General features: G+C 38.9%; 1 long non-coding RNA gene across 6 annotated transcripts in view; it reads right to left on the bottom strand.

Annotated features, from left to right (window-relative positions):
* The window catches only part of LOC126647261 (uncharacterized), a 48,610-nt gene that overhangs the window by 6,421 nt on the left and 17,539 nt on the right, over positions 1-24,650 (bottom strand). For 5 of the 6 annotated variants that reach the window (XR_007630544.1, XR_007630542.1, XR_007630547.1 and 2 more), the window contains 2 exons: positions 15,589-15,730; positions 13,766-14,066 (listed from right to left, as the gene is read on the bottom strand). This is a non-coding gene — a long non-coding RNA (uncharacterized LOC126647261). The remainder of the gene's footprint in view (positions 1-13,765; positions 14,067-15,588; positions 15,731-24,650) is intronic. The other variant, XR_007630546.1, reaches the window with a different exon arrangement.

Genomic DNA, 24,650 nt, shown 5'->3' with positions numbered 1-24,650 from the left:
GGCAAATACACCTAAGGGAATTGGGCAAATTGCTTTGGAGAGCCCTGTGTCACAGATCTACATCCTTATATTTGAAGGGGCAATTTTTTCCCTATAGCTTTTCAAATGGAATTACACAACAAAAACAACCTACAAGTTGTGCTTTTCTTACTTACACTTGTTTTGACAGAGCAAATTACTGATCAATTTCTTCTGGTTCTTGCAGTTTTCCTTTTTATGTTGTGGTTACCTCACATTTATGAAATTTTGAAATCTAAATTTGACCTGTTGTTCAAGGTCTAACACAGACTCAGTTCCTGTGTTAGTAGGCCACAGATGAATCTTGCAAATACGCGTTTCACCCTCAGCCATACTGCCAAAGCACATGAAGTACTGCAACGTCTTTAAAGTGAAGGGAACACTCTTAGAAGCAATTACCAATTAAGAGAAAATCTTTCCACTTCCCCTTTCTTTCCCTTTTCTTGGAGTAGTAAAGATCATAGATCATTAGGAAACTACTAAATTATCCAGTTTCAGATTTCCACTGACAGAATGAATTTGGTCCAAACCCATTAAAGTCAACATGTACTGGCCTTGGTGTGATCAGAGCACTTGAGACATCTGACTCAGTTCATCTGATTATTTAGTGTGGACATTGGTAACTGAGAATAGTGGTAAATCTCTTGCACTTCTCTTTGACGTTGGTCACGTCACACTGTCTTCAGGAGTAGAGGAACAGACACCTTCCCAGTTTTAGGTTAGGTCCCACAAAATGGAGCCTGTCCCATGAGGAATGGCACAATGTGGCTATGATTATAGGCTTTTACTGACTCTGAGATGTGACCAAATATTAGCAAGGGTTCACTCTCTCTTCTGTTTCAGAAGATTTTTTCTTTAAAGGTAGTGTGGAATTCACAATGCAAAAATATCTGTTTGAAGTGCCTCTAAAATACAGTAGGACTTTTATTTTTGCCTTTCATCTGTAAAGAACAGCTAACAGATCATCTGAGGCAGGTAGATGGCATATAGAATGATAAATAAAAGCTGATCCTGAAATATCAAGCACTGGCATTCCAGGACATTAAAGATATTATTTGTTGCTCAAGTGATTGCTAGCTAGAGTTTCTACCTGACTTGTAAACCTACTGCAAGACCTTCTCACAAAAATCACCATATCAATGATACCATTGTAATTCATGTGAAGAAAATTCCCCACAGAGAGATGAAAGCATATGAATCCTATACTCTGTGAAAGCAGAAATACTGGTTTCGTTAAAGAAAATGGCTGTGTTCAAACAAACACGGTGTTCTTCTCCCTGAGGAAATGTATCTCAGCAGTTCTGTTGCCAACTAAAGTGACAAAGGTTTGGTCTACCCCAGGGACGTATAGCCCAGTTTCCTTGTCACTTTGCTGTCATAAGTTTCTCATACACCAGAACAGGTCACAGACAATTTTAATGACAGGAATCTACTAAATCACATGGGTTGTAAGATTCTGTTTTGCACCTCCACCCAACTCAGGTTCTGACAGCTCTTGTGGGGCTGGTTACTCTCCAGAGCTGCCACACTGATACCCAACCCATGTCAAATGACTCACAAACAGTCAATGGCAGAGGAGTGTTTGTCCTAGGTGTCAAAAAAAGAAGGTGTATGCCCAAGTCTAGGTGACATGAGAAGACTTCAGAGATGCTGCTGCCACTGTAGGGAGAAAATTCCTGTAGCCAAAGCTCAACGGGAATTGCAGCTGGCCAGAAATGTTTGGGACGATAAAAAGAGGTTTTTTCAAATATATTAAGGTCAATAGGAAGTAGTAACCTTACAAACAGGGAATGAAACAAGGCAGCGGTGTTTAGCACTTTCTTTGCCTCCCTCTTCAAAAGATGATGGGCAAAGAGGTTCGCAGTGCCCTGAGCTGGAGTACCATGACTGCAAGAAAGACCTCGTCACAGTGGACCCTGAAACTGTGTGGGATCTGGTGCTCCAGCTGAATAACTACAAATCTATGGGAACTGATGGGATTGATCTAAGAATCCTCAAAAAGACTGACTGATGACATATCAAAACTTTTCTCCATGACTTTTGAGCAATCTCGGGTGTCCAAAGAGGTCCCAGCTGAATGGAACCTGGCAAACATTGTCCCAGTTCTCAAGAAGACCAAGGAGGAACCTGGAAGCTACAGGCCTGTTAGTCTCACTTCACTGCATGGTAAAGTTATGGAGAAGATTATTTGGGGAATTATTCTCATAGTATTCTTCTGGACAAACTGTCCAACATACAGCTGGATAAACAAAAAAGGTGGTGGGTGAGCAATTGGCTCCCAGGTTAAGCACAGAGGGTAACAGTGGATGGGGTGACATCAGACTGATAACCTCTCACCAGTGGCATTCCACAGGGCTCCCTCTTGTGCCTTGTGCTCTTCAGTATCTTCATTAATGACTTGGATGTAGGACTAGAAGTGATACTAAGCAAACTTGCAGATGACAAAACCAGAGACTATGCAGAGAGACCTCAACAAATTAAAGGACTGGGCAATCACCAAGCAAAAAGTGCCAGATTCTGCACTTGGGATGGGGCAACCCTGGATGTATATATAGACTGGGGAATGAGATGCTGGTAAGCAGCTCTGTGGAAAGGGATCTGGGAGTCCTGGTCAATGGCGAGTTGAATATGAGTCAGCAGTGCCCTGGCAGCCAGGAGGGCCAAGTCTGTCCTTGGGGGCATCAGGCAAAGTAGCCTGCCAGGCAAGGGAGGGGATTGTCCCTCTCTGCTCTGCACTGGGGCAGCCTCACTTTGAATATTGTAGCAGTTTAGGGCACCACAATATAAGAAAGATACTAAGCTGTTAAAGAGTACCCAAAGGAGGGTAACAAAGATGGTGAAGGGCCTTGATGGGACACTGTATGAGGAGCAGCTGAGGTGATTTGGTGGGTTCAGCCTGGAGAAGAGGAAACTGAGGAGAGGCCTCATTGCAGTCTACAGCTTCCTTGTGAGGGGAAGAGGAGGGGTAGGCACTGATCTCTTCTCTGTTGTGACCATTGACAGAGGAATGGCCTGAAGTTGTGTCAGTGTAGGTTTAGGCTGGATCTTAGAAGAAGGTTCTTCACTCAGAGGTGAAGTGGTTGGGTGCTGGAACAGGCTGTCCAGGTAAGCAGTCATAACACCAAGCCTGACAGAGTTCAAGAAGTACTTGGATGATACTTTCAGACCCATTATGTGACTTATCATCATCATGGCTAGACTTCGCGAACGAAGATTTGAGAAGGGTTCTACCCACACTTGCTACAAGCATGCTGATGGCTAAAAAGGCCAATGCGAGATAGACAAGTCCAGTTGCAGAAGGTACAGCAGAAAGACTCCCCAGGTGATATGTGACTTATGGTGATGGTCATGTGCAGGGCTAAGGGTTAGACTGGATGATCCTTGTGGGTTCCTTTCAACTCAGCATATTCTGTGATCCTGTGATTTCATCTCAGAAAAGATGCCCTAACATTTCTTTCAATGGATGTGACTGCACATCTTGTGTCAACTAAGGTGCTGGTCTTTCCCAGATTCCAGTATACCAAGCCAACTTCAAGTTTCAAGAGGTAGACTCTGATGTTTCTTCTTTTTTATACTCACTCACCTCTTTCTTTTGTAACATAAAATGCACTATGCTTTTTTTTTTTTTTTTGCTGGTTTATATAGTGGTTTTGACAGCCTATTGTGGTAGATAGTGTTCGTGGACTTTTTTTATTTAGTGGTAATCACACATTATTTCTGTTTTCTGTGGTTGGTGCAATAGGTTACAGAAGTATGGGGGGTTTACTTATTCTTTTTTACCACCCTTTAAAAACAACGTAGCAAGTTTTTGAGTGAATTCAAACTTAATCTTGCACTTTACAGCAACTGATAACATAAGGCTGAAACACATCTTTTTGCTGACAGTGGTAGCTGATTTGGCTGAAAGAGGAAGAGAAGGTGAAGTACCATGGGCAAAAACAGTGATACAGAAACAATTCAGAAACAAATAAGAAAACACCTGGCAACTTACAGTGGTATTAATAAATCAGTGGGATGGGAAAGAAGCTGCCATATCCATTATTTGAATATACCTGACCACTGTGAGGTACAATGCAAAGTTTCTTGCTCTGCTTCTAGGTTCATAATCTCTTCCACTCCCTTAGCAATTCAGCTGCAAATAGCTAATGAGTTCAAAACTTATTCAGACATGTACACAGCCTTTCTGTGACCAAAAAAACTCTGTTTCTTGGAAACCAGGGTAGAAAAAAGCAACAGAGAATAAGCTTGATGTAGTGCCTTAATTTTTATATGGAGCTGTGGCAGTAATAGAGGCAGGCTGCATGTCCAGCTCTTACAGATGTGATTATGTCAATCAGACTCAACTTCACTGGTAAAAGATCTTGGTTTAAAAGTCTATGACTGAATTTTGAACATGTGGCAAATAACTGCGTCATCATGTCTAAAAAGGTAAGGAAAGCTGGCCTAAGTCACTTGACACTATACAAAAAACTGAAACAAAATTTGTAATTTTTTACTGTAATTTTTCTTCATGTTTTACTTCTTCCTATCAAAAGTCACAAGTATTTCAGAACAAGGCTTTTTGACATAACTTCTAGGAGAACCATACTGGTGCAGACTTGAGTCTCATTATCCTGATACATAATTTTGCTGAATGTGAGGGACCTTAGTGTTTAAGTTGTCACCAACTTAGGACCGAGATTGCGAATAGAAATTATTTCTTCACTACACAGAAGCTTTGATGTTGCAGCTGTTCGGGCTTTGGGTTATTTCTCTATGATATTTAATGTTTTTAAATGATAAATTGAAGTCTCATCTACCTAAACCTAAATTATGACGTCTTAAATAATGTCAAGTGCCATTAGCATTCTTCTTTTGGTTCAGTCATGGTGGTGCAAAAAAGGTTTAACAAGGACAACAAATCCCTCAGAAAGGCTGAGTACTTTTATACAGCTTTCCATTGACCATGTTCCCCAGCTACTTATAAGGGAAGTGTTTTTCTGGTAATAAGGACGGAAAACAGCTAGCCCAACAGTGCAGAACCAGAACACTGGCTGCTCCTATAGGACAGGATTAAAATAATAATGTTCTCTCATATTTTAGAGCTTTGAGATGTTCAAACTGTAGACTTCAGTGTGAGCTGAAGGATAGCCAAGCTAATTTTTAGTAGAATAATTAATGAACCAGCTGCTTACTACCCACAGCTTGTTGGTAGGGCATTTACTCCACATGGGACCACAGGAAGGAATTCTCAGAGTTTGCACCTCAGCTTAGACCCTTTCAAGCTTGTGTACCTCTGGATCATACTGCAGTCTCCTCTAAATTAGATGTGTATGTTACCTGCATGGGAAAAACCAGTCCTTTCAGAAAAAAAAAAGAAAACTCAAAACAACTCTTGGCAAAAAGTTGAACCTGTGTGAACAAATAAAAAAGCAGTGGAACAAGCATCAGGTCTTTGGTCACAAGAAATTGGCTATTGTGTTTTCATTTTTAACAGATAAACATGCCATACCTAAACCTCACTGTCTTCTTTTCTTTTTCGGTTTTACATAGCAGTTTCCCCAACAAGAAAAGACCTTCACTCCAGAACTCTGTACATACTTGAAAAATATTTCCTTCCATTTTGGTCAAAATTATGTAAAATAATAGGGGGACAAAGAAATCCTGCTACCATGGTACTTAAACTCATGGTCAATACAGTAATTAACTGTGCTGAAATGTATGACTGCAGTCAAGCAGCATCCTATCCTGGCCTTCCACTTAGGTGTTTTTGCATCTTCCCAGCTCATGGCTGAAGGGGTCTTATCCATTCTTTTTAATTTCAGACGTCATGCTGGTATCCTTGATTGTAGATGCAGCTCTGAATTCTCATCAAAATCCTCTTCAGGCCAAGAAGCAGAAAGAAGTGGGATTTTTAAAGTGGAGATTTATTCTATAAATATGGGGGAACCATGTGGACAATCATAATGATACATTTCCACCTCCTTCCTATAGATCTTTCCAACTCCTGCTGCAACAGTTACTAGCTGACCAAGCAGAAAGGAAAAACCAACGAAGACTGAATGTATATGACTGAAAAGTGTCATTAGAATTAAGCTCAGGTCACTCTTTTCTTCCTTCAATTGTTTTGCCTGTGTTATCAGTCTTGTACAAAACAAGTATCCACTTCTCGTCTGTCCCTCCTTGCATTGCTCTTTGGAGCAGGATACAGTTTTACCTCGTACAGTGGGTGTTTTCAAACGTCAGCATCCAAAATATTTAGTATCTAGAAATCTGGTGGCCATCATCCTTCCCTACCTTTTAGCAGCCCAGTCTAAAGAAATTTACATGTTAGATACATGTTAACAGGGAACAAACAAAACTTAATTACACCAAATGACCCTTAGTATAGATTAGATGTACAATGTCCTCAGGCACATGGTGTGAATCTTGGGGTTTCCTGTGCAGGGCCAGGAGTTGCACTCAATGACACTGATGTGCCTCTTCCAACTCAGCATATTCTATGATTCTATGATTATTCAAGTGTAATTAAGTTTTGCAGTGATGCTAACATAAATTTGAGCAATATATTTCTAAAATCCTACTCCTTTTTCTCCTGTTTTATGTGCTTTGCCATGCCAAGGCTTTAAACAGAGTACTAAGGAGCATGACAGGGAGCCCCTGGTGGTCTAGTGGTTAAGGGCACGGCGCTGTCACTGCCGAGACCCGGGTTCGATTCCCGGTCAGGGCCACTCCCGGGCAGGTGGAGCTCGTTAGCCCTTAAAGGCAACCCACCTACGTCCTAAGGACCTCGCTGCCACCGTCCAAGCTCGCTTGGCCCCAACAGATGAACCTTAGGATTAAAGGGTGGGCTCAGTTCCGCGCACACTGTGTCTCACCTAAAAAATCCAATGCGCAGGCTGGAAGGTGTAAAGACCTTCCCCGGATCTTCGCTCGTGAAGACTGGCCATTATTTATTATCATTATATAAGGAGCATGACCACTTCAATAAAGCTTTCAGTTGTAAAAACACCCACTACTTTAACCATGGAACATCCAGGTCTATCAGTGCCTGTCTGCTTAAAACTTAATATGTATAGGCAGTGCCAAAACACTTAACATCTTGAAAAACTGAGATAGCTCAGTTGTTAGTAAAGTCTCCACTATCTCACTTAATACAGTTGATCAATCATAGCTTTGCCAGTCCTACATGCACTGCCAGGAGGCCATCCTATACCCATTTCTTGGTACATCCTGGGAGACAGCTCGTCTGGCAATGCTGCTGTACTACAGCCCGCAGTGATTGTGGAAAGTTTATACCTTTAGGGGGGGTTATACCTTTCCACTGAGATGGTGCCAAAACGACAAATTATTGTCTAGGTGTCTTATGGATGAAAGTTACTGAGTATCTAGCCAACAATCTCCAGGGATGATGGAATTGGGCTGTCTCAAATGGGTATTAAAAACTCCCAAGACCTGGGTCAATTTTTTTTCCTGACACATAACACTAAGGCTTTTAATGGAACTAGATGCAACTAATATTGAACAAATAATACCAGGTAGGACATTGCGTAGGTGTTGCCACTGTGTGCATGTTGCATAGGTACACCCACATACTGTGCCTACTGTATCTGTAGTTGTACTACAATATAAATTTTCTATTACCAGAGCTCATTTTAGGCAGAAACACTGAGTAATTTACATGGCAAATGTGGGGTTTACCCCATTAGGTGGTTTAAGATGCTGAGATTAACTCACATATATGCTGCAGTTTTTCTACCATTACAGACTGCTGGTATTAGCAGTTTTGAATCATTAGTTGCCACAGTTAACAGACAGATATTTATTATTTAAATTAACACTCATAAATTTCTCCTTTTCAGAGTACTTCAAAACAAATTTCGGTTTTATAAGCTTTTATGAGTAATTTAAGAATTGTTTCAATAAAACATTTTTTAAGCGCCATTGTATAAGTGCACTGTATAAGTTGTTTAAGAGTATGGGAAAAATGTGGTACAAGAGAAATGCAAATCTGCATAAGCCTCATTGTGATTTAACCCTTTTAGAACTGAGAGTAGCATAAAGGGCTTGACTTTTTTTTTTTCCGTGCAAATGTATATAGACTGCACACGGTCTAAACCCCTCATTTATATTACAGCCTTGACAAAAAAGTGTTCAATTAATCTACAAAATGTAGAGTCATCACCTCAAAAAAGTAATTCACTTCTTTAAAAACTAGGAGGAAAATAAATATGGTGTAGTAAAATTGTTGAGTAGAGGAATCTATCTGGACATTTCACAAAACATTTCATTATGCTGATAATTCCCAGAAGTGCTCTCAAGAGTGCTTTAAGCTGAGGATTACTGCACTGGATCTGATGGACTTTTTTGTAGCTCCTTTAAAAGGCAGTGAACCGTTTTTCTATTTTATTTAAATAATGCCCCTTAAAATGGATTTTTAGAGGTATAATAACTCCTTAAGAGTCAGTTATGCTAAACAGTTTCTCTTGATAGAAATGTTGTAAAACTCGTTAACTGCACAATTTCAGATGCCGGCTTGGTGAACACTAACTGACATGTGAATGGCCAGAGTTTGTAAAATAAATTGAAATAGTTGTTGTATCACACAGCTAGCAATGCACGAGTTGTAAGTCACAAGGGGCTCAAACCTGACAGAAAATTACTTCAAGATGAATGAAAAGTGCTTGTTTCTCTTTATTAGTTTTTAGAGAACAATGAAAATGTTGAATTGTTTACAGAAGGGTTGATTAAATGTGGTCAGTAGGGCCATGTCCTTACTGCTAACTGTTAGCCTTCCCAGCACCCAGCTCTTTCCCTCCACCCCATGCATCTTCTTATAGACTATAATGGTCACACATCTGTGTGTGAAATGTGCTCATTTTGACATTCCTCTGCTGCTCTGAGCTGTTGAGGCCTTTGTTAGGTAAAACACTGTTGTCAAGCCTAACAAGCAGGTCATGCAATTTGCTGGACACTGCAGCAGAGAATAGCCCTGCTATTCTGCATCTAACAATGCTTGGTTCAATATCGAAATACATATGTATTTTTTTTCTTTGTTCAGCCCTGATACTTTCAATATTTTGAAGAAATGCATATTTTGCATTAAAAAAAAATCTGAAATGGGCTTGACATCACAGCACACTGTCTGTTTTATTCTTTTTTGTTAGATATATTGCAGTGGGAGAGGGGAAAAGAGACTTCAGCTGTCCTTTTCTAAGCTAAATTCATTTTCTATGTTGTACTAAAGGCACAAAGAAGAGATGCATCGTGCCACACCATATTCTAGCAGATTATTTGGTCTGCTTTCAAAGCAATTCAAATTAAGGCCACTTTAGTAGAAGTGGTGTTTGCACAAGATGGCAACAACAGAAAATGTCCCTTTGAGGCAGTGACTTTAAAAACATCTTAAAGATCAGGTTCATTTAGCAGCAATCAGGAGAATAGAAACCACTGGGTATGTTACTATGGCTGTTGAACAAAATTGTCTTCTTTTTTTTTTTTTTTCCATCCTATTCCATAGCTTTCATCCCTTCCCCCTCTTCCCCAGAAGAAAAATCAACCACTACTGTGCAAGGTTTGAATGCTATTTGTGGCAATCTGTCACTTTGCATAGTGTTCCACCCTGATGTGAAAGCAGGATTTTCTTTTTTTTCTATCTGCAGAACATGCTTTTCCAGGCCAATTATATGTATAAACAATAGCATATGTGATTACCTTTCTGGGATGACAATTTTTCTCTGCATAACAACTGAAGTTAAGGCAATCGATCTTGCTGCCCCCCACCTTTAAATAAAGGCTATCCTAAATATCAAACAAAAAAAAAAAATCATTTTGGGATGAAATCAAGGCTTCTTATGTCAGCCTACTAAGGGACAGATACTATCACTGCAGCCTATAAATGTCAGCATGATCTTTTTTTTTCCAAGCAGTAATTACTTTACATTTTGTTTCAGATTGAGTCATTTCAACCTTTGCCTACAAGCCAGTTTTGGCACCCCACCTCCTTATACTGAAAACTTTTGCACTTTTGCTAGGGCGGATTTCCTTGGCAATTCTGTGGGTAAGAAAATACCATACCTGTCATGTCAAAACTGTTGGAGGGTGCGAAACGCTGACTTTCTTGTCTTGTTTCAGAGGGTATTTAGAGTGGTGGGCTGAAAGAGTGAGGGATGAAGGAGAGTTTTTTTTTCCTTTCCCCCATTGTGTCCATCTTACTGTGTATGATTACAGTCCTCAGTGGACAAGGAACATCCATACGTTCAGCTGGACAGATCTGGACAGATTTGCCTATGGACAGATCTGTCATTTTTTCTCTGTATCTCACAGTTTAACCTACCTCAAGGTTTCCACTATTGTTTTATATCAAGGACCTGATCCTACAAAGCAGCATGGCTAAGTTTGTGATTAGAATTCAGAAGAGACTAGGCTAACCTAGACCCCTTACCACTGAGTAAGGATGGTCCCATTCCTGGTCCTCTGTTCAGAGACCCAGGGGTGCTTTTTGCTTCCTCCAGTGAGAGCCATGCACGGCTAGAGCTGACACAGGCAACGGTGGCCCAGCAGCAGCCAGGAACTGTACCTGATGTAATTCAGGCTCATCAGAGCAGCCTCATCAATAAGCTGATATCAAAATACCAGTGCAGCACTACCCACCCATACATTTACAAAAACAACCTAAACTACATTTTGTACCTGGAGAAGAGAAGGGTATGATACTGGTGCTACAATGAAAGTCGCACAGCAGTATGTGTTTCTTTTTCCTTGTTGCAAATCGAATTCAAAAAAGGCAAAACCTGTTTATCAGCAACAACATATGCATGTATTTAAAAGAGTGTCTTGCATCCTTTCTCAATCAAGCTTAAGCAAGGAATTTTCTGAGTCTTTAGTATACACTTAATTCTCAGGAAATAGGGCCAAACTGAAGTGGATTTGTGCAAGTTCTTTTTGCACCTGACAACATTGTCATCAGTGTGCCTAACAAGGTAGTCCTAATGCAGACATAACTAAATGAAGGGTGTTTTAATGATGAACCCTTCATTCTCTTCCACGCCATATGCACTGGGAGACTGGCTGCATGAACACCCTTCATGTGTTATGTGCTTATAAAAACTAAAGAACAAAGGCAGGAATAGGGCCAAGAAGAAGCATACACAAAACATAAACTTAAAACCTAAGTAGTGCACATTTCCTTATGGCATATATACAGGCCTTTTATTAACTGGCACACACCTCAGTTTTCCCTTTATCTGTCAGAAAAGACACTGCACAGAAAGAAAAAAGTAGATGAACATGTTAAAAATTTCCTTTCTTTCCCTTCTTCTCTCCAGTTCCTTTGCTGAAGGGACAGTAAGCAGCAAACATACATAGCTACATGCGTTCTCCAGCCCAGGGACAGCATCAGCGTATTAACTGAACCTAATGCTGTGAACAGATTTCCAGAATTTATACCTGGTGATGATGTTAACAGAGGGGAATAAGAATTAGCAAAAGTCATTCAGTTTTTGGTCTGGTAATGGATAAAAGAGAAACAAAAATCACCTACAAAATGGAAATCACAAACAACTCTGCTGGGGAATACAAACAGAGCTTTGAAACCTTTCTTTCTTTTCTTTTCCAAAGACATGAACATAAACCATGAGCCAAAACAGGGGAAATATTAATCCTGACACCAGGATCTTTCTCTAATTCTCTTCCTTGCCAGTTTGAGTAGGTGGTTTTGGAGTTATCCCAAGTGCTGATTCCATCATTGCTTCAACAGTTAATGAGCTTTCTCTACCAAAAGAAAAAAAAAAAAAGGCAAACAAAAAAAAAATTTTCTTTGTCTTGAAGACAGTTCTGAGGTCCATGTTCACCTCTGAGTCTGTGCAAATAATATCTTTATAAGGTTTGAGCTGAGATCTGTTAATGGGAAGGAGAAATATGGTATACTGTGAGATGATGACAACACCCTAAGGTGGTGGTACTAGAAGCTGGTGTTACTTGGCATCTATCTTCATTTACATATACCTTCTTTCTATACCTCCTTTCCTAAGAGGATCTCAAAACACTTGCACAAATCAGAAGTCCTGGCCTTATTCTGGAATGGAAAAGTATTATCACACTTGTTTTAAGGTGAATACACTGAAATACAGGGAAAAAAATATCATTATCAACAATAACAAAAAATTGTTGCTAAAGTTGAAAATAGAACAGATCCGGACTACAGATAAACAGATCCCTACCTTTTCTGTTTCATACTGGTATGGGTAAAGAGTAATATCCAAAAGTCACTGAGTTATACTGTTCATATGTATTTAATCAGACCTATTTGCAGGATCAAGATACAGCTGTGAAGCCATCCTTCTCTACAAAAAGATGTAAAATATGTGATTATTTTATCTGGATTGCTCTTTCCTAGGAAATTTGGTCAGAGAGATAAATTAAAAGCTCTAAAAGATCTGAGAGGTTCAGGTTCTGAGACCTTTTTAATAGAAAGTTCTGTTTGGGAGCTTTGTATTCAATATTGTTCATTTTCCTTTGTGAAGATGTGATGGCTTTATCTCCCTTAATCTGCCCTCTAAAACTGTGAGTGGTTTTTTTAAGTAGTACTCTTCTTTTCCTGGTTACATTAGTATTATGAGGTTTTGTCCAATGAACAGAGCAAATACTGCTTCTCACTTGTTTTCATAGTTTCAGCTTCTGTAAAATGCCATGGATGACAGTAATACTGTTTTTCTGTAAGACACCAGGACTTTTACTATAAGGAAGCCCCCCCTAAGAAGCATAGACACCTTGCTACTTTTACTTCATCTCAGAGTATGTCCAATTCAGCAGTCACTGAATTCAATCTTATCTGTTCAGATATTGGGCTTTGACAAACTGCATAAACCTGTCATTGAGGGGAGGACATGTTGTAGTTACTAGTCAGAATGTTACAACTTTCCTCATTGTTTATTGGAGATGGGGTAAAGTAGCCCAAGCAGAGATAGAGAAGATGAAAGCAAGGTTAGTTAAACACTGAGCTACTTTGTGCTTAAAAAGAGTGATAGTGTTAGGCCAACAGTTCAAAGGTTCAGTGCAAATATTCTTTGACTGTTTGGTTTTTCAGTTGTAATACTGGTCAGTGGAGAGATAGCCAAACATCCATGTAAGACAAACTCAAATTTTTCAGAGGAACACCACACACATAAAAAGTGACTGCTCTTCCCTCACACACTGATACTTAAAAATTTAAACTTTTTTGACCACTATAAACATTATTTCTGATTTCCTTTACCTATGAGTTGCAGGTGGTTCATGTCTTCCCACGACCCTTTTATTCCACTTTTCTTATCAGTCATTACTTACACAGTAATTCAAATCCAATTTCAATATTGACTACTAGGTTGAAAGTTTTGTGTCAAATTCTGGCTCTCTAACATTTTCTGGTTCCATTAAGAACTTATGAAACATTAAGACTTAGGAAAAAGAAGGAAAAAAATATCTAGGGAGTGATGTTAGTGAGTCAATTATGCTTGTGTTGCATGGACCTCTAAGGTCACATTAAACTTGTATTGCTCCAAGTACTTAAAAAGGAACATTTCTATTAAAAATTAAAGCAGGTGAAGAGTGTATATAGTGCATAAGATAAAATTTATGCTTTCCATGATGGGAAAGCATAAATGGTTTTTCTTTCTATCTGGCAGCAGATTACACCTCTGTCCATCTGCACAGAGCATAATTTCCTTGCACAATTTCACCAGCATGACTAGGCCAGCACTAAATAACCTTCTTTGGGGCTGATCTTTACCTTTTTCTGCAGGAAAGCTGTGCTGAATCCCAGCAGTCACTTGGCCCCAGTATCCAGCCAGCTGGAAGGATGGTGCTGGGAGAAACTGCTTTCATGATGCTGTATGGTGGTGCTTTTCATCAAGTGCAAGGACAACCCTGGCCAGGTCAAGCTTAGAACAGGATACGTGATGGTATGAAGCCACAGGTGCAGTTGGAGTGACATAAGTGATGAATTTTTCCTCTAGGGTTGAGCATCACTGCCAGCTTGACATTAACAGGACAGTGAAGTGTTTCCAGTCAGCTCCTCGTGTTGCAGTTTCCTAGACATAGAGAGCAGATGTCTTGATCCTGTGTTTGTACAGCAATGAGCACAGAGGGATGCTGTCCTCTGGCTGCTGCGCAATGTCCCACTTCAAATATTTAAAGTAATGCATGAACACTCAGTACTGAGCTTGCCAGTATTGTAGAAAACTGTCCCTGACAATGGCCTACAGTCCATAATTAAAAACCTGTTCCACTGACGGCTTAAATTTCTGCTTTGGGGAGTAGCCAGGGAAAAGCTCCACTATATCAGCAGTTTGTCTCCCTTCTCTGTATTGCAGCTTTCTTTTGTAACACAGATACTTATGACCATTGAAAAAAGTGAGCTGGTGGGTGTATTTGTGTCTTCTGCTCTTGCAATCATTTTATGCCCTGCCCAGAGGTACCTTTAAAAAGAATATCCTTTTGCCTCTACTTTACATCCCTCCTGGTGAATGCTCTCTAGTGTGGTCTGAGCAATTTCTCTGGTGTTCTCTTCTGATCAGTCTTATTTTGATTACATGTGGGACTAAAAATTAAAACTGTTCAGGTTGATGATGTTCAGTGTATGGAAAGAATCTCATATTCTTCTATTTAGCAACATCGCTGAAGGTGATAATGGTATGTCATGATCTTGTGTGCAACTACTTGACAGATGGCTAGAAAAGTTAACTAATATTCTGATATCACTTGTAAGGAGAAATAATTGATTCTGTGAGGCTTGAAAAAATCACCCTGCTTTCCTTTCTACCTGGGTATTTATTAGGGTTTTCCCAAGTTGTTCTTGTATCATTAATCTCATCTGAAAACACTAGATTCACTGTTCTGAATCTGGAATTAAATTGATAATAAAGTGAAAAAAATCAAATTTATCTGAATTGTATATGTATGTACATTGAATGGTCTGGCTGATATTCTTGGGACAGGTCTACTTCCCCAAATTTTTGGACTACAATTCTGTTACCTGTGAGCCAAATGTTACTCTCACTTTTGGAAGTCCTTGTCTGACAGGCTGCACAACTGATTTTTTTGAGAGAAGTTCTGTATTAAAACTTTCTGTGTTCGCAGAAAGCAGAACCTTCCTTCTCCTGTGAAATTTCATGTCCTCAATGCATCTCATAACACCAGGCATTAAGAAAAATATATCAATATTGTAAGATGATACCAAGCACTTGGGTCTTTAGGTTTCAAAGATGGTATAACCTATGGATCTGAAGAGATTTGAGGTGTAGTACAAGTCAAATAAAGATCCAGGAGATTATGTTTTTTATTGTTTGAGTGGAAAGCTTGATAAGGTATACTGCATGATAAGGTTTGTCAAGTAAACAACCAGCAAATTTTTACTTTAAAATTATGAAGGAAGCAACGATTACAATTACTAACTCCCTTGTATGTCAGAAAAGGTAAGGTCTCTAGTATCAACCATCCTTTTTTCCTTCCTAAGAATTCACTCAGTGTCTCCTCTGTCCCTGGATGCCACTTTCAGTTTACAAAAGTAAGTCTGGAGTCTCCTTCAGATGCTGAAGTTGTGACTAATTTTACCAGTAAAGCAGGCTGGACCCCTTGGCAGAGTTTGCTCTGCCATCCCCCATGAGGCTTCCAGTCTTTTTATCCTTTGGTCCATTCCTCGTCAGGGGCAGGAGGCTCAAGATCTCACTGGTACCAGAAGCCATAAAGACTGGTCCTGTAACAGCAATAGCAAGGTAGAAATGAGTACAGCAGATGACACCAAAAAAGTAATTTTATTTAAGAAAATAGCCATTCATAGTTGGGCCTCTGTCACTTTAAATTTTAATGGTAATAGTACTGGAACTTTAAATTACAGCTTTCAGTGGCTTCACACTGAATCTCTCAATTACTCTTTGTAACTCCCTTCCAAGAGCATGTGTGCTGTGACATTGATTTTGCTGTTTAAATCAAAAATTACGTCTGTGTACACCATGCAGGGATCCTGCCTGTCTCCAATGCCAGCGACTGGGCAGACATACAAGGAGGTATCGGTCGTAGGTCTGAACCAATCCTGGTAGCCTCATGTAAAAAAATTGTACGTTCCTGGCACTGATACAGCATCCAGCTCACCCAGAGGGTGGGCTGGGGAATGCTTCTGCAGGTATAGCCTTTGGTGAAAGGACAGCCATCTCTGAAAGAGGCAAGACAACCCTGTGAGTTATTATTATTAAAATTAATATTACAATAGCTGTTGAGGTTGCCATTGCACAAAGATGCTGGAGCATCCAGAGATGGCAAGGTGTCTTGCAGTTGGGATGAAAATGGAGAGTGGATAAGTATTTTCCTTCAAAGAGAGTAAAACTATGTAGAGCGACCCAAAAGGATGTGGGAAAAAAATAAGGGTGGAGAAAGTTTTAGGTGTGTTACATTCTGGTGTAAATTAAGTCCATATTATGGATTTTGTTTCTGTTACTAAAAGCTCTGTTTTAATAATTAACCTGCCATGATGGTCCCTTCATCTGTAGCTTCAGTCCTGAGAGAGTGGACTTGTCCTAGAGACAAGCACAAAGCTGGCAAGGAAAATGCTCAGTTCCATGTGACCAGAAAATACACTTTTAAACCCTGGAATGGAAGAAGGTCTTAGAAATGATTGCTGTAAAACAGGTTTTTGTGAGTAACCAGCTTTGAAAATGTAGGGGACTGCTGTTAAGGAAAAGGCAAATTTTGTGGTGGTTGTACCCAACACTGATGGAAGCTAGAAGAGATTGAGCCTGCAGCTAACAATAAGTGGGAGACCACTTTGTCCTTGCAGTGACCCTGTCTAGATAACTAGAAATCTGCATACTGTAGCTTAAATCCAGCTGAGACTAGGCTCCTGCCTATTCCTACTTCTAGCCTGGATGAAAAACATGAGGATGAAGGTCACTTAAACTACTCTGTTCATGCAGTTCAGAGCTATCTGAATAATCCAAGCACTCATTTTAAACAAACAAAGTGACTGGCACTTTTTGGTTCTAAAGAAACCTCCCTGAGGTATGGGTGAACTATGAAGCCACTGTGTCCTGTAGATCGAGTGAGAAATGGCAGTACAGAGGAATGAATGCTTCATAAGGTAAACAGAAGTGCAAGAGATGGAAAATTTTTCACATTTTATTAAATCAGACTTTTACAGTAGTTGTTGAAAGCAAAAAACACTGAATTATATTTAGATAATAGTTCCATAAATAACGTGTGTTTTCACAGCAGTTACAAAGTCTGGAATTTATGTGCTAATTACAGACCCCAAATCATCTCTGCACAGATTTGCAATTAAAACTGAAATATTTTCATATACAATGTGAGCCCTGTATTCATAGCAACAGCTAAGATACATGCTGGTTACAGTTTGCTCAGTAAATATGAATATTTTATGTTTGAACACAATTGTTTCACTATTGTTTTCCTTACGTTTGGTATATTAAAAGCTGGAAGAGTTTAAAGCTGAGTGCCACATTGTGGATTATTATTCCTTTCAGAAAAAATATTCTGCATATAGTAAAGTATATGTTGCAGCAATCTAGGGGAATGACAATCATTGAAAGACATGTAGAAAGAAAAAATTCTGCATATGGTTACCTTCTTAATAAATATTGTAAAAATATATACTTTTAAAAACCCTGTAGTGCCAGCAAAGTAGAGGAAGAATACAAAATTAGGGAGAACATTGAATAATTCAGTAGCTTGTTATGTGATTAGGTCTGATTGGCCCACACTAAGATGCTGCTATAAAAATGATTTCCCATGGTAGCATTGGTCTTGGGGTGGGGGCTTATGATGTCCATAAAATGGGAGAACAAGGCTTACTGGAACTAATAATATCATGTTTGTGCAGAATGATTGATGGTCTTTAAAAAGGCCCAGATTGGTTTCATCTTTCTTTAGATTTTATCACTCACTCTTTCTTAGTCACGTGCAGTCACTAAGGCAAAGAGAGGTAACAAGTGTTTGATGTATAATACTTAAGCCACTTTTGTCAGAAACGCGTTTATTTTAAACTGCTCTTGTATATGATACTCACAAGATGTAGATGTTCTATATTTTTTCTCCAGCTGATAAGAACAGACAGTCCTGTGGCTGGATCAAGAGGTAAGCCAAGCTTGCATTAAAGCAACGGTGCCAAAAATTGCAGTAAAAATTAAACAGATCCTCCTTCCTTGCACTGGGACCATTTCTATTACTGATTAAATGGATATAGAGCTGCACAAGACTGACATCTTGGGAGAACCTCATATCCTTTATTATTTGCAGTATGCACGCACCTTTCAGAATGCTGCTTAAGCTTCTTGGAATACATTATCTGCTTCTGTTCACTTTCTGCTTTGCAATCTGCAGAGAGTCAGTAAAGCTTCTTTTATGTCAGAAGAAATTTTGGATGAATAGGGGAAAAAAAACACTTAATTTAACCAATTGAGGAAAAAAGGGGTCTTATCCACTTGTTTCTGAAAGCCTACACATCTCCTCAAATATGACAAATCAAGCCAGATATCTTAATCATTTGTTGTAACCATCCTTATCAGTAACTTATTCATAAAGATCGCAGATGTGTGAACTGAAAAATGTTTGGCAGAGTCCCAAAAGGCAAAGAAAGAGTATAAAAGGGTTGATCAAGTAGCAATGTACTGGAGTCATGCTCATTTGAAAAACTTTCCATTACCCTCATTTGTTCTGATAGGAAGAATAAAAGAAATAAATCTGCAGGACACCAGATTTCTGAACCCCATCACTGATACATACTCATATTTTTGTATGACCATATGCATACCTATGCCATACACCTGTATGCTTATACATGGCTGTGCATACGGACACGCAGATCCTCTCACTTCTGATGTTTTTGTCTCCTACAGAGTCTAATGGTTTTTTGTTTTGACAATTTAAACACTGACTCAACACTGTTTAACAAAATCAAGAGCAATTTTGGCAATTAATTTCTGCCATCAATAGTACTCTCAAATTGGGCAACTCCCCTTGGAACAGGGAGCAATAACAGCAGAGACTGTGAGAGTGAAAGAGCAAGAAAATTCATTAGACAATTCTGCAGCAGCTAAAAGTGGTGAGGGATGTCAGACCGTGTTCCTGTGCTTCAATACTAATGAGAGTCATTGCATATTCATAATCCTAAATACAGTCAGCTTCTGATAAAAACTTTTGTCATCGAAGCTTCACAGCAAGAGCAAAGCATTGCACACCTCATGTCGTGGCACTTCCACCAAGCTGGAGCAAGAACAAGATTGATTGTTTTCCAACATAGCCTGACAGGGAGCTAAGAGATACCGCCCCAAGGGTTCTTAAACTAAGCTTAGTTTGATTGCAAGGCTCCAAGTAATCAAAGAAACAAAAGAGAGGAGGAAAGTAGGGGGAAGAATGTTGTTTTGCCTTGCTGGTGGGTTTTTGTTTGTTTTTTTTTTAAATTACTTTGTGAAGATAAAGGTGACTCTAAAAATGTAGTTTTTCTTATTGAGACTTGAGAGTAATTATCTGTTAGGCATTTAAAACTGTTCATATCAATTTTTATCATGGAGAAAGGAGAACAGCAGGTGCTAGTAAACTTGTTCCCATGTTGTAGGAACAATGCTGCATGTCTTAATGGATACAAATCTCTGAAACTGTATGAAGTTTCACATCAATATGAATAGCAAAGATTAGTGAACTTAACCTGACAGATATTAAAATCAGCTCTGCCAAGTATTGTGCTCCCCAGAATTCACTTGTACGTTCCTTTTAATTTATTTTTTTTTGTCAGCTCCTTCTTCTTCTCATCATTGTTGCCATTTTTATTAATAATTTTGTGAAACTACCCATCTACTTTGCTGGCAGTCAAATCCTGAAGGTACACAGCTCTGCTAGCCTTTAACCTGTCTGCTAGGACAGCTGTTAGCATTCCCTGAAGTCAAAGAGAAACGTATGTTTCAGCACCCACTTTGAAAAATCCTTGAACATTTTCCCACTCATAAAGATATCTTCAGCTGGAATGCCAGCACATTTCCACATCTATTTGACAGGCAAACAGTCTATGAAATATACATAAAATTAAATAAAAATTAAATAAAACAGGACAGTAAAACAAAGGCTTAAAAATCTGATTACGGTGAAAGATTGGATTTTTTTTCAGTAATTATAAAATTGCGTATGTGAGAGAAAAAAAGAATTCACAGCTCAAGAGAAATCTCAAAGATCAAGGATGTGGAGATTTCTCTAAACTGTTAAATATTTCAGTCATACGTATACAGTCTTTGAAAATAGAGAAATCTTGTAGTTATGATTGATTGAAGTAACTGATTATCCACAGATATTTTAAGTGTTGAGACATTAAATTGTCAGCCGTATCAGTTTGATTGCAGTAAAACATGAAAACATTTACTTTTGTCTGGTTAGAGAAATTTATTTTTCCCAGAATGACAATCGTTTAAGTAGAAACCAGGCAGCTTGCCAGCTCTCCATGTCATACATTTGAAGTTTGTAAAAGCAACCATATTTTCAAAAGTTTTTCAAGGTCCAACGTGTGCTTCAGAGGTCTTGGGCAAATAATCTTGTAATAAACAGATTTCTGTGTACTGCTTTGATCTCCCTTAAGCCTGGTATAGATTAGTATTTATTCATTACAAACCAATGAATGGTAGAGACAATGGTTTGCATTCAAGGTGTATACATATTCAGAGCTCCTCAATTATGTAAAACATTTCCATTAAAAACCGGTAACCCTTCTTGGACTGAAGCTACAGGAACAAGTTTGATTAATATGTTTTACAAACCTGAAGTAAACGCTCATCATATCTGCCAGCAAGCTGACAGCTTTCAAAAAAGAACCTTTGTTCTTGGGATAAGTAATTTGTGTGATCTTCTTTAAGATACCACACTCAAAACCTTAGAGGGAGAAGGTGTTACATTCAAGCAAAATCTGCTCAAAATGTGAATGCTGTTAAGTCTGCTTTGCATTCCAGATCCTTGGTATGCATTATTTGACAGGATAGTGACTTTTTTTAAAATTTGTTGTTCTTGCTTGTCAGAACACCAGTGCTTTCCCATTAGGTGGAGGTGTACTTGACAAGCTTTTTACCTATGTGCAGGAAAAAAGCCTGGGCATAAAGATTACCAGATGTGTTAAAAAATTACATTCAACTGACTGGAAAAGTAAGGAGGTAGACCAAAATTTGGAGGACAACAAGGGAATGATTTAGCTGAATCCATGACAAGCAAAGGGAACAATTCCATCTTTCTGGAGTGCTAAATATTTTCTCCTAACTGGAGTACTAACACCTCTATCACAAAGATTTAGGTAGTGGTATGTTGTGTTGTCAGCATTAGTGAGCAAACACCTCAAAAACATGTCAGATGATGAAAAAATAAAACTGTGGTTATCCATTGCCATGGGAAAATATATTCTTTCTAACCTCTTCAGGCAGAAAGGTTACTCTACAGCATGAAGCACTACATTTGATTCCTTTTAGATAGTCAAACATTGTACTCAGCTTCTAATTTCAAAGCTGGAAAAGAGTATTCTGCTTAAGTAGTGATGTATTTATATGTTTATATGAGTTGCTACCATGAAAAATAGCAATGAACCAATACAACCTTGTTTAAAAATTCAGTCAAAATATTTGACCAAATATTTGAAATCACCTTGATTTCAAGCTACATAAAGGAATTAATCTCATTTTTATCTATTAACGTGCCCTTCTGCTTTTGATCTGTGGGTCTGTGTAGAGTAGAAGAGATGCCCTCTGTTGTTTGCCTATCTCCCCTCAACTAATCTTCTCTTCTACAGATTTTGGGTAAATCCAAGGTAATGCAGTCTTAGACTGCAGTCTAACTACTTGCTTTGCAATCTGACACACTAAATAAAACCTATGTCCAAAGTGTGTCACACAAGTGACACCAAGTGTCCTTCTCAAAGTGAGGTGAGCAATCCTGGATGTGCTCCTACACCCAACCAATTATATTTAGTATGAAAATGTTACATTGGTTCCTGTATTATTTACAGGTTTAGACCACCAAAAAAACCACATCCTTACTTAATTGCTGGTTGAGTTATTGCTATATTTTTAAATATGGGATTGTCTGAACACAAGCTAGCTTACAACCAGATCTTGCCTGAGTCTCCAGTGGCACTACTACATCCTTGCAGGCTCTGTAGTATTGTCCCACAGGACAAATCTGGAGAGTCAAGCTTGATTTCAGGAGCAAACAGAGCTTCAACTTGGGCATGGACAGACAGACAGACAGATTGCTGTGTAGTGTGGGACCTTGCAAGGAGCTGGTAGAGACAGTCAGAGCTCAGAAGATATCTCAGTCACCGCAACAGCCTCCCACTGGCCATATCCATTTTAGAGACACTCACAGCAACTTATTGACAATAGTTAGTTCTTACCTTTTCCTACCTAAGACAACATGAATGGACATGGCCAGACAAACACAGCAGGGATGATCATCCATCCTAACTATGTGTTAGTACAATTTTAATTTACCTTCATGCTAGGGAGATGATTGGTGCAATAAAAATAATAAATAATGCCTGGTTTAGTCCAAAGTAAGGAGTTCATTCCTTCTTACAAGTAATTTATTTCCTTAAAAACTTTCTTTAAATTATTCTTACCATAAGACACTGGAAAGTCCAGATTTCTTTATTCCTTGCTCACTTTTACCTGTTTTGCTCTAATTCAACTTCTTTTTGTAGAAGAGGCATTTTTTAGTCCTCTCAGGTTATACTTCTCCAAGTCATGAAGTGCTGTCTTATCTAGGAGAGCTCAACAGTTTTTCCAGCACCAGTATGAGTCTGAATTTTCCCACCATTTTTTAAAAGAAACTCAAAACCGTGAAATTAACAGTACTAGTGCCTTTCAGTCTACGATGGGGAGGTTGTTTTGTGTTATTATTATTAAATTAAAGAGGCAAAGTATATTTCCACCTGTGTATACTGTACTTAATAAATTTCTAGCTTCAGAATTTTGGAAGGAGATCACTCAGTCCTGGTAATTTGCTATTACCCAGTCTCTCAAATTGCTTCATAGTTTTCATGACATACATCAACTTCTTAAGAGCATATTTTTATTTCCTGTGAAAAATGACCTTGGAATAGAATTTAGAAACAAAAACATATTAAAAGCCTGAGAGAGCTGATTTACTGGAAAAAGGTTGTGTTCTGAGTATTGATAAGTGTTGACAATGAGATGTAATAAAAACCTATAAATATTTGAGGGCTTTTAACAGTAATAGTTAAGAAAAAAAATTATTGGCTGTGTCATTGAAATATTTATCCTGATGTATCTATCTTACAGGAGAAAATGACAGCAGTATTTCAGACACTGAGGTATGGCAACTGGTTTTGATTTTAAATCTTTAATCACAACCACTAGAAAATATGAAAAAGAAAATAGAGCGATATGTCTCGAAATTTTATTTGAAAGCATAATCCACTGAATTATGCTGCAGCATCCCAGATTAATCTGCAGAATCCCCATTGGCTTGATAAAACTCCAGTGAAATAAATGGACAGAAATAGCATTCCTTTGACATGAGGATTAATGAAGTGGAGAAAGGAAGAAATGAAAGAACAGGGAAATTCAACATTCAGCCCATCTGTCCCCTCTCTTTAGCACATGATATTGTCCACACATGTACCATTTGCACTGGTAATTAATTTAATAATATTGTATCTGTTCTAAAGTTTTGAGTTCTCATAGTTTCTTTGATCTTTCACTCTTAACTGCTCCTGATTTGTCGGTGTCATCCATTTTTATTACCTGATAGAGTATCAGTTTCAAAATTTCTTTTTCTTGAGGCCCTGCCTTAATTTTATACTTTTCTAAACACTTATGAAAACAAATAAAGCTGAAGGACGATTGTTTCCAATTGTTTTAAGGGAAACACGTAGGCATAGGAGTTATGTCTGGCTTACTCCTCATGAACAGCCTTCATTTGGCTATAAACTCAAAGTTCTGTTGAAAGGTAGAACCAAATGAGATCAAGTAACCATATCTGTGGAGAGCCATGTAAAGGTTTCAAGTCTATTGACTTTGTAGTTATTTCCTATTTCACTATTGGCACTCATATTTTGATAACTTATATCTGAGTGGGGTGCTTGACATGCCTGAAGGACAGGATGCCATCCAGAGAGACCAGGACAAGCTCAAGAAGTGGGCCCATGGGAATTTCATCTGGTTCACCAAGGTCAGGTGGAAGGTCCTGCACCTGGGCTGGGGCAATGCCCAGTATCAATATAGGCTGGGGGATAAGTGGACTGGAGAGGTGGGCTTAGAAGAAGGACTTGTGCATACTGGTGGATGAAAGGCTGGACATGACCCAGCACTGTGCACTCTCAACCCAGAAAGCCCACTGTGTTGTGTTCTGTATCCAAAGAATTGTGGCCAGCAGGCCAATGGAGAGGATTCTGCCCCTCTACTCTGCTCTAGTGAAACATCACCTGAAGTGCTGTGTCCAGCTCTGGGACACCTCTCTTATGAAGGCAGGTTGAGAGAGTTGGGCTTTGCTCAGCCCGGATAAGAGAAGGTTCCAGAGAGACCTTAGGGCACCTAAAGGGACAACAAGAAAGATGATGAGGGACTTTTGACAAGGGTATGGAATCACAGAACAAGGGTAATGACTTTAAACTGAAAATG

Source organism: Myiozetetes cayanensis, unplaced genomic scaffold (genome assembly GCF_022539395.1).
Source record: "Myiozetetes cayanensis isolate MyiCay16 unplaced genomic scaffold, myiCay2020 scf4, whole genome shotgun sequence".
Taxonomy (NCBI): domain Eukaryota; kingdom Metazoa; phylum Chordata; class Aves; order Passeriformes; family Tyrannidae; genus Myiozetetes; species Myiozetetes cayanensis.
This window is presented reverse-complemented; position numbering and strand designations above follow the sequence as displayed.